This window comes from Aotus nancymaae, unplaced genomic scaffold, assembly GCF_030222135.1.
Source record: "Aotus nancymaae isolate 86718 unplaced genomic scaffold, 86718_ANA_hifiasm-v0.15.2.pri h1tg000003l, whole genome shotgun sequence".
Lineage (NCBI taxonomy): Eukaryota > Metazoa > Chordata > Mammalia > Primates > Aotidae > Aotus > Aotus nancymaae.
In genome coordinates this window covers 4473991-4488104 of record NW_026988414.1, presented here as the reverse complement: position 1 = coordinate 4488104, position 14114 = coordinate 4473991, and positions in this window count along the sequence as shown.

Below are 14114 nucleotides of genomic sequence, written 5' to 3'. Positions count from 1 at the left end.
CTTGCTTTGGAGAACTTCTGTCATATGTCACCTAATCCATTAAGCATACATGGCCTCATATGTGAGAGGCACAGGAGATGAGAGTGGAAAGGTGGCCACGCACAGTGGCGCGTGCCTGTAACCCCAGCTACTCAGGAGGCTGAGGCAGGAGAATCGCTTAAACCTGGGAGGCAGAGGTTGCAGTGAGCCGAGATTGCACCAATGCACTCCAGCAAGACTCTGTCTCAAAAAAAAAAAGTCTGAGAGAAAGCAGGAGAGATCCAAGATGGCTGATCACTAGCAGCTCGGGCTCATAGCTCCCAGTGAAAGCGCAGAGAACGAGAGGACAGCACACTTTCAGACGAATATTTGTTGCTCACGGACCAGGAGATTCTAAGCAGAGGAGCCCCACGTGTCGCCAGGGCGACTCTTGTGGCCGGTGCGGCGGTTTTGCTGGTGCCTTAGCGAGCCAGTTTTTGGTGCAGAGTCCAGAGATTCCCGGGCAGGAAAGCACCATCAATCTTAACACCGCTATTTTGGCCGGCGCAGTGGACTGCTCAGATTTCGGCGCTGGGAATCAACAAGTTGGACGTCTGCTCAGAGACCTAGTTAGAAAGTCGGTAATTACAAAGACAACAGACGGATAAATATATAATGAAGGGAATAAATCAGCGTAAAAAGGCAGAGAATACTCAAAATCGGAATGCCTCTCCCTCTACAGGGGATCGCAATTCCTCATCAGTAATGGAACAAGGCTTAATAGATTACAAGTGTGTTCCAATAACAGAAGCAGGCTTCAAAACGTGGGTGATAAGAAACTTCTGTGAATTAAAAGAACTTGTTCTAACCCAATGCAAAGAAACTAAGAACCTTGAAAAAACGTTTGACGAAATGTTAACGAGAATGGACAATTTAGAGAGGAATATAAGTGAATTGATGGAGCTGAAAATCACAACACGAGAACTTCGCGAAGCATGCACAAGTTTAAACAGTCGAATTGATCAAGTAGAAGAAAGGACATCAGAAGAACCAGCTCAGTGAAATGAAACGAGAAGACAAGATTGGAGAAAAAAGGATGAAAAGGAATGAGCAAAGTCTCCAGGAAATATGGGACTATGTGAAAAGACCTAATTTACATTTGATAGGTGTACCTGAATGTGACGAAGAGAATGAATCCAAGTTGGAAAATACTCTTCAGGATATCATTCAGGAAAACTTTCCCAACCTGGCAAGGCAGGGTAATATTCAACTCCAGGTAATACAGAGAACACCACAAAGATATTCTTCAAGAACACCAACCCCAAGGCACATAATTGCCAGATTTATTAGGGTTGAAATGAAGGAGAAAATACTAAGGGCAGCCAGAGAGAAAGGTCAGGTTACCCATAAAGGGAAACCTATCAGACTTACAGCAGATCTCTCAGCAGAAACCCTACAAGCCAGAAAAGAGTGGGGACCAATATTTAACATCCTTAAAGAAAAGAACTTTCAACCCAGAATTTCCTATCCAGCCAAACTAAGCTTTATAATCGAAGGAAAAATTAAATCCTTTGCGAACAAACAAGTACTTAGAGAGTTCACCACCACCAGGCCTGCTTTACAAGAGCTTCTGAAAGAAGCACTATACATATAAAGGAACAACCAATATCAGCCTTTCCAAAAATATATCAAAAAGAAAAGAACATTAACACAACGAAAAATTTGCACTAACTAATGGGCAAAACAGTCAGCTAGCATCAAATGCTAGTATTAAAGTTATATATATTCTAATTGGATAAAAAGCCAAAACCCATTGCTATGCTGCATCCAGACCCATCTCACATGCAACGATACACAAAGACTCAAAACAAAGAGAAGGAGGAAGATTTATCAACCAATCAGAGAGTAAAAATAAACAAATAAAAAGCAGGAGATGCAATTCTCGCCTCTGATAAAGTAGACTTTAAAGTAACAAAGAGCAAAAGAGGCAAAGAAGGACATTACATAATGGCAAAAGGATCAATGTAACAAGAAGAGCTAACGATTTTATAGATCAACGAGACAGAAAATTAACAAGGACATCCAGGACTTGAACTCAGACCCGGAACAAGTAAACTTAATAAACATTTATAGAACTCTCCACTTCAAATACACAAAACATACATTACCATCTCACACCTATACCATAAGTGACTACATAATTGGAAGTAAATCACTCCTCAGTAATCGCATAGCATTTCATAGGTTTAAATGAAATATTGGTTGGCTGCTCGTTTGTTATTTTCTTCCCTTATTCCTTCCTGTTTACATCAAGTATAATTATTGGTATAAAAGAGGTTTTCAATACCCATTATTAAACTGCATTCTAGCCTGGGCAAGAAAGCAATATTCCCATTCTCTCTCTCTCTTTCTCTTCCTTTTTCCTCCTCTTCTTTCTTCTTTTTTTTTCTTTCTTTCAAAAAAAAAAAAAAGTCTGTGTATTGACTGAGGTGGTGGTAGGAGTACATATTTATCTGAATTTATCAAGCTGTATGGATGCATCAAACAGACACATTTTATTATATCAAAATTACACTTCAATAAAGTTTATTTTATTTCTATTTTTGAGACAGAGTCTCTCTCTCTCGTACAGGCTGGAGTGCAGTGGTGCAAACATGGACTCAGTTCAGCCTTGACCTCCTGGGCTCAGGGCTTCCTCCTATCTCAGCCTCAGGCTACCCCACGCAGCTCATTTAAAAATGCTTTTAATAGAGGGGGGATCTTACTGTGCCGCCCAGGCCGGTCTCCAACTCCTGTGCTCAAGGGATCCTCCCTTTTAAGCCTCCCAAAGTGCTAGGATTATAGGTATGAGCCACCATTTATTTTAAAGAGTGAAAAATAAATATGCAACCACCTACTATGTGTTAGGTACTATTGTAGGTATTGGGGATATATCAGTATGGAAGACAGTCAAGGTCCCCGTCTTCATAAAGGTTATAATCTTATGCTGGGGGAAAATACAACAAATAAGTAAAATGACTTCAGAGAGTAATAAACATTAAGATGGGATAGGGTGACAAGTGGTGTTGAGGTGGGATGTCACCTAGGAAAGTAGTCTAGGAAGGAGAAAGAGATGACGCCTTGGGACCTGACTGGCAAGAAGGAGCGTGCTTGCAGAAGGTTCAGGAAAAGCTGCCATTTATCATATGGACCACATACCACAAAAGGGCTTTCCTGCCTCCTACTGTCCTCACAGCTTCTTAGGTAGGAATGATTATGCCCATTTTATAGTTAAATAAATTGTTGCAAGGAGTTTTTTTAAATGATATTCAGGCTGGTCACAGTGGCTCATACCTATAATGCAGCACTTTAGGAAGCTGAGGTAGGAGGACTGCTTGAGGCCAGGAGTTCAAGACCAGCCTGGGTAACAGAGTGAGATCCTGTCTTTAAAAAAATTTTTTTTTTTTTTTAGACTGTCTTGTTCTGTCACCAGGTGCCAGGCTGGAGTGCAGTGGCGCGATCTCGGCTCACTACAACCTCCGCCTCCCCGGTTCAAGCAATTCTCCTGCCTAAGCCTCCCAAGTAGCTGGGACTACAGGTGCGAGCCACCATGCCCAGCTAATTTTTTTTATTTTTATTTTTTAGTAGAGAAACGGTTTCACCATGTTGGCCAGGATGGTCTCAATCTCTTGACCTCGTGATCTGCCTGCCTCGGCCTCCCAAAGTGCTGGGATTACAGGCGTGAGCCGCCGCGCCCGGCCTTTAAAGAATTTTTAAAAAAATATTAGCTGGGCAGCAGAAATACACAAAACAATTTTAAATGGGGGAAAAAAATAGCTGGGCATAGTGGTGCATGCTTGTAGTCCCAGCTACTAGGAGGCCGACTCAGGAAGACTTTCAGCCCAGGAGTTTGAGGCTGCAGTGGGCTATGATCTTGCCACCACACTCCAGCCTGGGTGACAAAGTGAGACCTTGTCTCTCGCCTCTCTCTACGTCTCTCTCTCTCTCTCTCTCTGTCTTTCTACATATACACACACACACACACACACACACACACACACATGTACATATGTATATATATTTCATCGTATGCATATAGCAATCCTTGTTCAAACACTGGAATAGGTAGGCACACAGAAGGCATGACAGGTAAAGCTGTGAGTGTGAGAAAAAAAGTAAGGTGAGTCCTTGTGCGTCCCAAGCCAGAGGGCTGATCTAGGACTTTCTGCAGGGAAGGAGAGATGGGCCTTGGCATGGACTGGTGGGAGCCCAGATGGGGAGGCAACTTGAGCATCCAGAACAGACTTTTTTTTTCACCCTGGAAAGATTGTAAAGCTCTTTAAACATTCTCAACTCTCTCTACTATATGTTAATACGTCTGTTCTTGTTATAAAAAAAAAAAAAATGTTACAGTCTTTGGGTAGCGAAGGAATGAAGTTATTTGCTCTTTTTTTTTTTTTTTAAGGAAAGAAAAATAAATAAAGTCATCAGAACTATGAAGGATTCCAGGAAGTCTGACATCAGAGAATTTCTCAACTCTAAAATGCTGGAAACCCCTGCTCTTATGCTGGAGGCCATTTTGATGTCCACTTGTTAGTTTGAGTAAATATTTAGTGGCCATTTGTGGATTTTATTTTTATTCTTATGTCTTATTTTGAGGCAGGGTCATGTTCTGGTCATTGCCCAGGTTGAAGTGCAGTGGCACGATCTCTGCCATCTCTGCTCACTGCTCTGCTCTCTGCTCCACCTCCTGGGTTCAAGCAATTCTCCTGCCTCAGTCTCCCAAGTAGCTGGGATTACAGGCACCTGCCACTATGCTCAGCTTATTTTTGTATTTTTAGTACAGATGGGGTTTCGCCATGTTGGCTAGGCTGGCCTCGAACTCCTGAACTCAAGTGGTCTGCCTGCCTCGGCCTCCCAAAGTGCTGGGATTACAGGTATGAGCCACCGCACCTAGCCTGGCCATTTGTGGTTTTTAAAATGTATATCCTCTACCTGCTTTTCTGTGGGAATGTCTATCTCTTTCTTAGTTATCTGTAAGAGCTGTTTCTATAGCAAGAATTTCCAAACTCTGCAAGGCAGGGGGATATCTGTTCTTTTTCTTTTCTTCCTTCCTTTTTTTTTTTTTTAAGATGGAGTCTTGCTTTGTCACTCAGGCTAGAGTACAGTGGTGCAATCTTGACTCACTGAAACCTCCACCTCCCTGGTTCAAGCAATTCCCCTGCCTCAGCCTCCTGAGTAGCTGGGATTATAGGTGTGTGCCACCATGCCTGGCTAATTTTTTGTGTTTTTTTAGTAGAGATGGGGTTTCACCATGCTGGCCAGGCTGATTTCGAACTCCTGGCCAGGCTGTTCTCGAAATCTGTTTAAATAGATCCTCAAGAGGTCAGGAGATTGAGACCATCCTGGCTAACATGGTGAAACCCCTTCTCCACTAAAAATACAAAAAATTAGCTGGGTGTGGTGGTGCACGCCTGTAATCCCAGCTACTTGGGAGGCTGAGGCTGGAGAATCACTTGAACCTGGGAGGTGGCAGAGGTTGCGGTGAGCCAAGATCACACCACTGCACTCCAGCCTGGTGACAGAGTGAGACTCCGTCTAAAAAGAAATAAAAATAAAAATAAGGCCGGGTGTGGTGGCTCATGCCTGTAATCCAAGCACTTTGGAGACCAAGGCGGGCGGATCACCTGAGGTTGGGAGTTCAAGACCAGCCTGACCAACATGGTGAAAACCCGTCTTTAAAAAAAATAAAAATAAAAATAAATAAAAAATAAAAAATAAATAAAATAAATAAAAATAAAAATAAAAATCATGACCTCAGGCAATCCACCCACCTCAGCCTCCCAAAGTCCTGGGATTACAGTCGTGAGCCTCCGTGCCTAGCCTATCCATTCTTTTTCTAGGACTCTGGACGCAGTCTCTATTCACCAGGGGCTTCCACCCCCTTTTCTTGGCTCAGGCCCCAGAGCCTGGTGTAAAATGCCAGGGCTGTGGACAGAGAGTAGCAATGGTCTACATCTGGAGCAGAAAGGAAAGGTTCTCCCTGCCCAACTGCTGGGCCTGCCCCTCTTGAACAGAGAATGCCACCTACAGCTCCTGACTCATCAGCCCTTTGTCGGGAAGTGGCTTCTGCCCACTGCCTCCCTGCAAAGCTGCCCCACCCCACCCCACCACACCACACCCTCAAGCATATTTGGAAGCAGGGACTCAAGCACTAAGAATAATAATATTTGGCTTTGAAAGGGAGGGTTCAGATGGTCAGAGCGAGAGCTTGGACCAAGACCCAGAAAAAGAAGGGGATTTGCCCGAGAGTGTTCAGCAGGAGCCCAGCCCAAGACCCCTTCCTAGTCCTGTAGGAAGAAGGAGGGTCCTTTCTCTCCCCAGGAGTCCCTCTCCCTCCCAGTTGGCACAGAGTCCCAGCTCTGCTCTCCCCACAAACCTGTCAAACCTGAAATAGACCAGGAGAAGAAAAAAACAAACACCTCCAGTAAACAGCAAGGAGTGTGAATGAATCAGGATTTTGTTTTTAAGGAATATCATGTATCCACCTCTGTTTACCCAGTTGGCATAGCCCTTTGTGCAGAAGGGACCCTGGCACCCAGCCCTGACCTCCCCTCTTTATTAACTGTTGGGTGGCGGAAAGGTCTGCAGCTCATAGCCTGTTCCGTCTGTCATCTGGCCTTGGGCTGCTAAACTCCCTCTCACTCCTTCAGTGGCCAAGCTGTCACCTTTCCCTAACTCCACTGCCACCCTAAGTCCAGGGCACTGGCCTCCCCGCCTCCAGTCCCCCATGAATTCCTCACTGGGAGCCAGAGGAATTTTTTTTTTTTTTTTGAGATGGAGTTTCACTCTTGTTGCCCAGGTTGGAGTGCAATGGTGTGATCTCGGCTCACCGAAACCTCTGCCTCCTGGGTTCAGGCAATTCTCCTGCTTCAGCCTCCTGAGTAGCTGGGATTACAGGTGCGCGCCACCGTGCTCAGCTAATTTTTTGTATTTTTAGTAGAGACGGGGTTTCACCATGTTGACCAGGATGGTCTCGATCTCTTGACCTCATGATCCACCTGCCTCAGCCTCCCAAAGTGCTGGGATTACAGGCGTGAGCCACAGAGCCAGGCCCGAGGAATTGTTATAAAGCACAGATATGACCTTGCCATTCCCCCACTTCAAATCTTCTATGGCTTCCACTGTCCTAGAGAGAGAGTCGGACCTCAGACATGGCATTGGGAGCCCCTGCCAGCCCCTCCTCCCCTCTTCTCCTCCCCCTTCTCTAGCCACACTGAAATTTCACATCTTCAAATTGGCCCTGCTTCATCCCACCTCAGGGCTTATGAAATATGGATTTTTGTGTGTGTGAGACAAGTCTCGTTCTGTCACCCAGACTGGAGTGCAGTGGTGTGATCGTGGCTCACTGCAACCTCCACCTTCCAGGTTCAAGCAGTTCTCTGCCTCAGCCTCCTGAGTAGCTGGGATTACTGGTGCCCGCCAACACGCCTGCCTAATTTTTGTATTTTTAGTAGAGACGGGGTTTCACCATGTTGGCCAGGCTGTTCTTGAACTCCTGACCTTGTGATCCACCTGCCTCAGCCTCCCAAAGTGCTGGGATTACAGGAGTGGGCCACTACACTGGCCCCCCCCTTTTTTTTTTGAGACAGAGTCTTGCTCTGTTGCCCAGGCTGGAGTGCAGTGGCGAATCTTGGCTCACTGCAACCTCCGCCTCCTGAGCTCAAGCAATTCTCCCACCTCAGCCTCCCGAGTAACTGGGATTACAGGCACCCACCACCACCCCGGCTAATTTTGGTATTTTTAGTAGAGACAGGTTTCACTATGTTGATCAGGCTTGTCTCAAACTCCTGAGCTCAGCTGATCTTCCCCCCTCAGCTCCCAAAGTACTGGGATTACAGGCATGAGCCACCATGCCTGGCTGTATGAAATATGGATTCCCTCCCCCATCATCTTGCCCCACCAAGTCGCATTCAGCCTTCAACCTCAGCTAACTACCCTTCATCAGAGAGGACATGTCTGCACCCCTCCCCAACAACTAGGTCAGGCCTGTCATTATTATCACCCCCTTCCCAGTGCCCTGTACTCCTCCTTCATGACAAGTAGCACATTCAACATGATTTTGTGTATGCAATTATCTGTTTAAATAGATCTTTCTCTCTGAGGACCAGGACCGTACTCCCTCTACATGACATCACTAGTGTCAGACGTAATGGGAGCTTGACGGAGCACCTATGATGTGCAGAATGCTATCCTGGGCATTGGAGGGGAATGCGACAGTGAGGGACCCACCTGTTCCTTGGGACCTAACAGGCTTGTTCATAGACTTGTACCTATATGCTCATGGCTGCAGTGGCCATGCCCACCTCATGGGATACAAAGTCCCTTCTACAATGCGCCTGGGCCTCTGCTTCTGTGCGGAGCTTCTGCTTGCAAACTTTCAAGAAGGGGGTGCCTCACCACCTTCCCAAGTCACAATTCCGTGGTTGGATCCAACAGCACTGAAGTCAGGCAAAGGGCTACTGAAGTGCCAGCAGGCAGCCAGGGAGTAAGAAATAACTTCAGGATGATACAGAAAATGGAAGCACCCGTTCATTGCAGGCTCCTGTGCTCAGTTCAGTGCTTCGTAGCTTCTGCTACATTGAATCGTCACCACAACTTTTGGGGGATACCCGTTCTACAGGAGAGAAAACTGAGGTTCCATGAGGTGTAAATAAGAGATGAGGATGAGATGGGCACGGCAGCTCACGCCTGTAATCCCAACACTTCGAGAGGCTAAGGCAGGAGGATCACTTGAGCTCAGGAGTTGGAGACCAGCCTGGGCAACATAGCAAGACCCCATCTCTATTTTTTTTTTTTTTTTTTTTGAGACGGAGTCTTGCTCTATCACCCAGGCTGGAGTGCAATGGCACAATCTCAGCTCACTGCAACCTCTGCCTCCTGGGTATAAGCAATTCTTCTGTCTTAGCCTCCTGAGTAGCTGGGACTACAGACACGCGCCTTTGCACCTGGCTAATTTTTGTATTTTTAGTAAAGAAGGGATTTCACCATATTGGCTAGGCTGGTCTCAAACTCCTGACTTCATGGTCTGCCCACCTCAGCCTCCCAAAGTTCTGGGATTACAGGCATGAGTCACCACACCTGGCCTCTATTTTTTTTTTCCAAGATGGAGTCTTGCTCTGTCACCCAGGCTGGAGTGCAGTGGTGCGATCTTGGCTCACTGCAACCTCTGCCTCCAGGGTTCAAGCCATTCTCCTGCCTCAGCCTCCCAAATAGCTGGGATTACAGGCATGCACCACCATGCCCACCTAATTTTGTATTTTCAGTAGAGACGGGGTTTCTCCATATTGGTCAGGCTGATCTCAAACTCCTGACCTCAGGTGATCTTCCCACCTTGGCCTCCCAAACTGCTGGGATTACAGGCATTAGACACCATGCCCAGTCTTTTTTTTCTTTTTCAGGGATAGGGCCTCTTGTTCTGTCACCCAGGCAGAGCAAGTAGGTTGATCATGGCTCACTGCAACCTCAAATTCGTGGGCTCAAACAATCTCCCAACTCAGCCTCCTGAGTAGCTGGGACTACAGGCATGCATCACCACACCTTGCTAATTAAAAAACAAAAGGTTGTAGAAATGGGGGTCTCACTGTGTTGCCCAGGCTGGTGTCAAATGCCTGGCCTCAAGCGATTCTCCTGTCTCAGCCTCCAAAATTGCTGTGTTTACAGGCGTGAGCCACCGCACCCAGTTTGCTATACTCATTTCTTTTTTTGTTGCTGTTGTTTTATTTTTGAGAAGGAGTCTTGTTCTGCTGCCCAGGCTGGAATATAGTGGCATAATCTCAGCTTGCTGCAACCTCCACCTCCCAGGTTCAAGCGATTCTCCTGTCTCAGCCTTCTGAGTAGCTGAGATTACAGGCACCTGCCACCATGCCTGCCTAATTTTTGTATTTTTAGTAGAGACGGGGTTTCATTATGTTGGCCAGACTGGTCTCAAACTCCTGACCTCAAGTGATCTGCCCTAGGATTACAGGCGAGAGCCACCGCACCCGGCCAATGCTATACCCATTTCTGTGTTTCACTCAGCACTACCATGTGAATATTTTTCCATGCCAAATTTACATACTAAATTTTAGTGGCTGCATTCTATTCCATTGTATGGCTCCATTAAGTGGTTCTCCTATGACTGGACACTTATTTTTGTAATTATTTTCTAAGGATAAATGTCGAGATGTGAGATTGCTGGGCTAAAGCTCCTTTTGAGGCTTTTGATACATGGTGACAAATTGCCCTTCTGAAGTGATGGTAGCAGCCTGAAATTTTCCCTGCTCTTGTCATGTGCTGGCTGTCATATATCCCTCGGCAAGAACCCCTTGTCAGGCTGGGTGCTGTGGCTCATGCCTGTAATTCCAGGACTTTGAGAGGCCGAGGTGGGTGGATCACTTGAGGTCAGAGGTTTGAGACCAGACTGGCCAATATGGTGAAACCCTGTCTCTAGAAATGCAAAAATTAGCCGGTGTGGTGGTGCGTGCCTGTAATCTCAGATACTTGGGAGGCTGAAGCAGGAGAATTGCTTGAACCTGGGAGGTGGAGGTTGCAGTGAGCCGAGATCGTACCACTGCAATCCAGCCTGGGTGACAGAGCAAGACTGTCTCAAAAAAAAATAAAATTTAGCTGGGCATGGTAGCCTGTGCCTGGAATCCCATTCAGGAGGCTGAGGCATGAGAATTCCTTGAACCCAGGAGGCAGAGGATACATTGAGCCAAGATCGAGCCACTACACTCCAGCCTGGGCAACAGAGTGAGACTCTGTCTCAAAAAAAAAAAAAAAGTGGCCAGGTGCGGTGGCTCACGCCTAATCCCAGCACTTTGGGAGACTGAGGCAGATGGATCACCTGTCAGGGATTCAAGACCAGCCTGGCCAACATGGTGAAACACCGACTCTACTAAAAATACAAAAAAGTCTGGGCACGGTGGCTCACACCTGTAATCCCAGCACTTTGAAAGACCGAGGCAGGCAGATCATGAGGTCAGGAGTTCGAGACCAGACTGACCAACATGGTGAAACCCCATCTCTACTAAAAACACAAAAATTAGCTGGATATGATGACGCACACTTTTAATCCCAGCTACTCAGGAGGCTGAGGCCGGAGATTTGCTTGGGAGGCAGAGGTTGCAGCGAGCCGAGATCACATCATTGCACTCTAGCCTGAGCAACAGAGTGAGACTCTGTTTAAAAAATAAATAAATAAATAAATAAAAATAAAATTAGCTGGGTATGGTGGTAGGCACCTGTAATCCCAGCTACTCAGGAGGCTGAGGCAGGAGAATCGCTTGAAGCCGGGGAGGCGGAGGTTGCAGTGAACCGAGATTGTGCCATTGCACTCCAGCCTGGGCAAGAAGAATGAAACTCCATCAAAAAGAAAGAAAGAGAGAGAGAAGAAGGAAGGAAGGAAGGAAAGAAAAGAAAAAGAACCTCTTGTCAGTGGGTGCTGTAGTGACTCAAGCTTGTCATGCTTTGGGAGGTCAAGGAGGGAGGATCCCTTGAGCCTTGAGCCCAGGCATCCGAGGCTGCATTGAGCTATGATCATTCTGCTGCATTCCAGCCTGAGTGACAGAGCAAAACCCTGTCTCTAAAAAAAAAAACAAACCCACGTGTGCCTCATGTCCTGGGAACTTGTGCACAAGTCTTCCCTCCCATCCACCCCCTCCTCCAGAGTGAGCCCCCAGAAGGAAGGGCCCGGAGCTGGCCCAGTTCCTGACTCCTGGCATGTTCTGGAGAGCTGTTTGCCGTGAGCCAGTGCCAGTCACTCCCAGTTCCTCCAAGGCCAGCCTGGTGGGGTTTCGGGCCCCACCACCTCCCTCCCACCTCTTCCACCCTAGACTCTGTTTCCTGCTGGGCTGCAGCTGCTCCTCACCAGCTGGTGACTCAGAGCCCGGCCAGGATGGCAATGTCGATTGGGCCCTTACAGCCCACTGAGCCCTCTGTGACTCAGCTTATGGTGAGGCTGTGCCAGGCCTCCCGGGTGGGGCACCTCCACCCTAGCCCTGCCCTCCTTCATCTCCCGCTTAGGTCTTGCTGATTTCTGTCCTCCTGGCCTTCTCAGTAGAATGAGGATAATCCTGAATTCAGAACTTATTTCTTGAGTACCAAGAGTGCCCGGGAGCTGAGAGCTGGCTCCCGCGCTCTTGAGAGCACAGTTCCCTGGGCAGGACCAGAGAGAAGAAAGATGGGAGGGAGGCAGGGCAAAAGATGCCATGGGAAGAGCCCAGAGCTGGGCACCAGGTGGGCAAGGACCCCTGTGTGTGAAGGACTGGTCAGGGACCTGGCAGCAGGGAGCTTACAAGGATGGGGACTTCCCACCCCACATGGCACCTCGTGAGAATTAGAAGAGTCAGTGAAAACAGGCTGGGACTGTCTTGTGCCAGGGCTTCAGCTGGCTTGGCAAGTGCAGTGTGGGCTGGATTCAGCGCCCATCACCGCACCCCCCACACCGACGCATGTGTGCAGGGAGCCCCGAGTGAGGAAGCAGGGATGGTGCCGCCCCTTAGGGGGTGTTTGGAAATGTGTCTATGGAGGTGTTTCCACTGCCATTAACTATGTCTGGTGTTTGTGTGTGGGGCTGTGGGGCACGGGGAGGGTTATTGGCGTTTAGTGTCTGAAATCTGGGGATGTTAGGTATCCTTTCAAGGTGGCTGGTCCAGCCAAGCAATGAAATACTCCCTCTACTCCCAAATCCAGGCCTGAGACCTCTCTGCTGTCCAGTTACATCATGGAGAGGATCATAACAACTGTGACCTTGTGAAATTCTTCCCAGCGTTCTAAGTGTTTTTTGTTTGTTTGTTTTGAGATGCAGCCCCGGCTGGAGTGCAATGGTGCGATCTCGACTCACTGCAACCTCCAATTCCCTGGTTCAAGCGATTCTCCTGTCTCAGCCTCCCAAGTAGCTGGGACTACAGGCACATGCCACTATGCCCGGCTAATTTTTGTATTTTTAGTAGAGACGGGGTTTCGCCATTTTGGCCAGGATAGTCTCAAACTCCTGGCCTCAAGTGATCTGCCCGCCCCAGCCTCCCAAAGTGCTGGGATTACAGGCGTGAGCCACCACGCCCAGCTGAGCCTGGTTTTCTACCTATGCTGCCTACTTTCTCCAAGGTTGTCCTGCTCTGGAAGTCTTCAATGGAATGCCTTTTACCTTAAAGTAATTCCCCTTCTTCCCTATCAGGTATTTTTGCCTAACTCTGAAGAGTTTTGAAGATGCAAAGTCCCTCCTCTCTGCCCATCCAGGGAAGCTTCTGGCCGCCCTGGGAGTGAGTGGGCAGTGCTGGGTGGAAGTTCCTCAACTTCATTACAGCTGTGAGGCCTTGGATTGGCTCTCACCACTCTGGGCATCCGTTTTTGTAAAATGGAGCCAATAATTTCCACTCTCCTGGTTGTTGTAAGTTGGCAATCAGAGCATCCACGGATGGCACCTGACACACTCATCAAATGGTAGCCGCCGTCTCTTGTGATGATTGTCAGCATCTAGCGTGAAAGATGGGAAGGGCAAGGCTGGGCAAGGTGGCTCACGCCTGTAATCCCAGCACTTTGGGAGGCTGAGGTGGGCGGAACACCTGAGGTCAGGAGTTTGAGACCAGCCTGACCAACATGGTAAAGCCCTGTCTCTACTAAAAATACAAAATTGGCTGGGTGTGGTGGCACATGCCTGTAATCCCAGCTACTTGGGAGGCTGAGGCAAGAGAATTGCTTGAACCTGGGAGGTGGAGGTTGCTGTCAGCCAACATCGAGTCATTGCACTCCGAGAAACTCCATCTCAAAAAAAAAAAAAGATAATAAGTGTGGTTGTTTTAAGCCATGAAGTTGATGGTAATAGGTTTGCAGCATGGAATATGAATACAATAGTTGACTTGCTCCAGCTACTCCTCCCAAACATAGGTTGCTCTGTTATTTCTCTCTCGATGATTACAAAAGAGCTTATCACTTCCTAGGAAATATGAAAAAAAGGAAAACAAAACAGAAATTCGTATCTTAATCAACTAGTTTGCCACAAATAGAAGTAATGCTGTTAGTAGACTTCCTTGAAAGTGGAAAAAGCATTTAATAAGAGAAGTGTATTAAGAAGCTGTGAAATAACTAAGTTATAAGGAAGTTTAGGATAAATGCAGGAAGTCAGTTATCTGAGA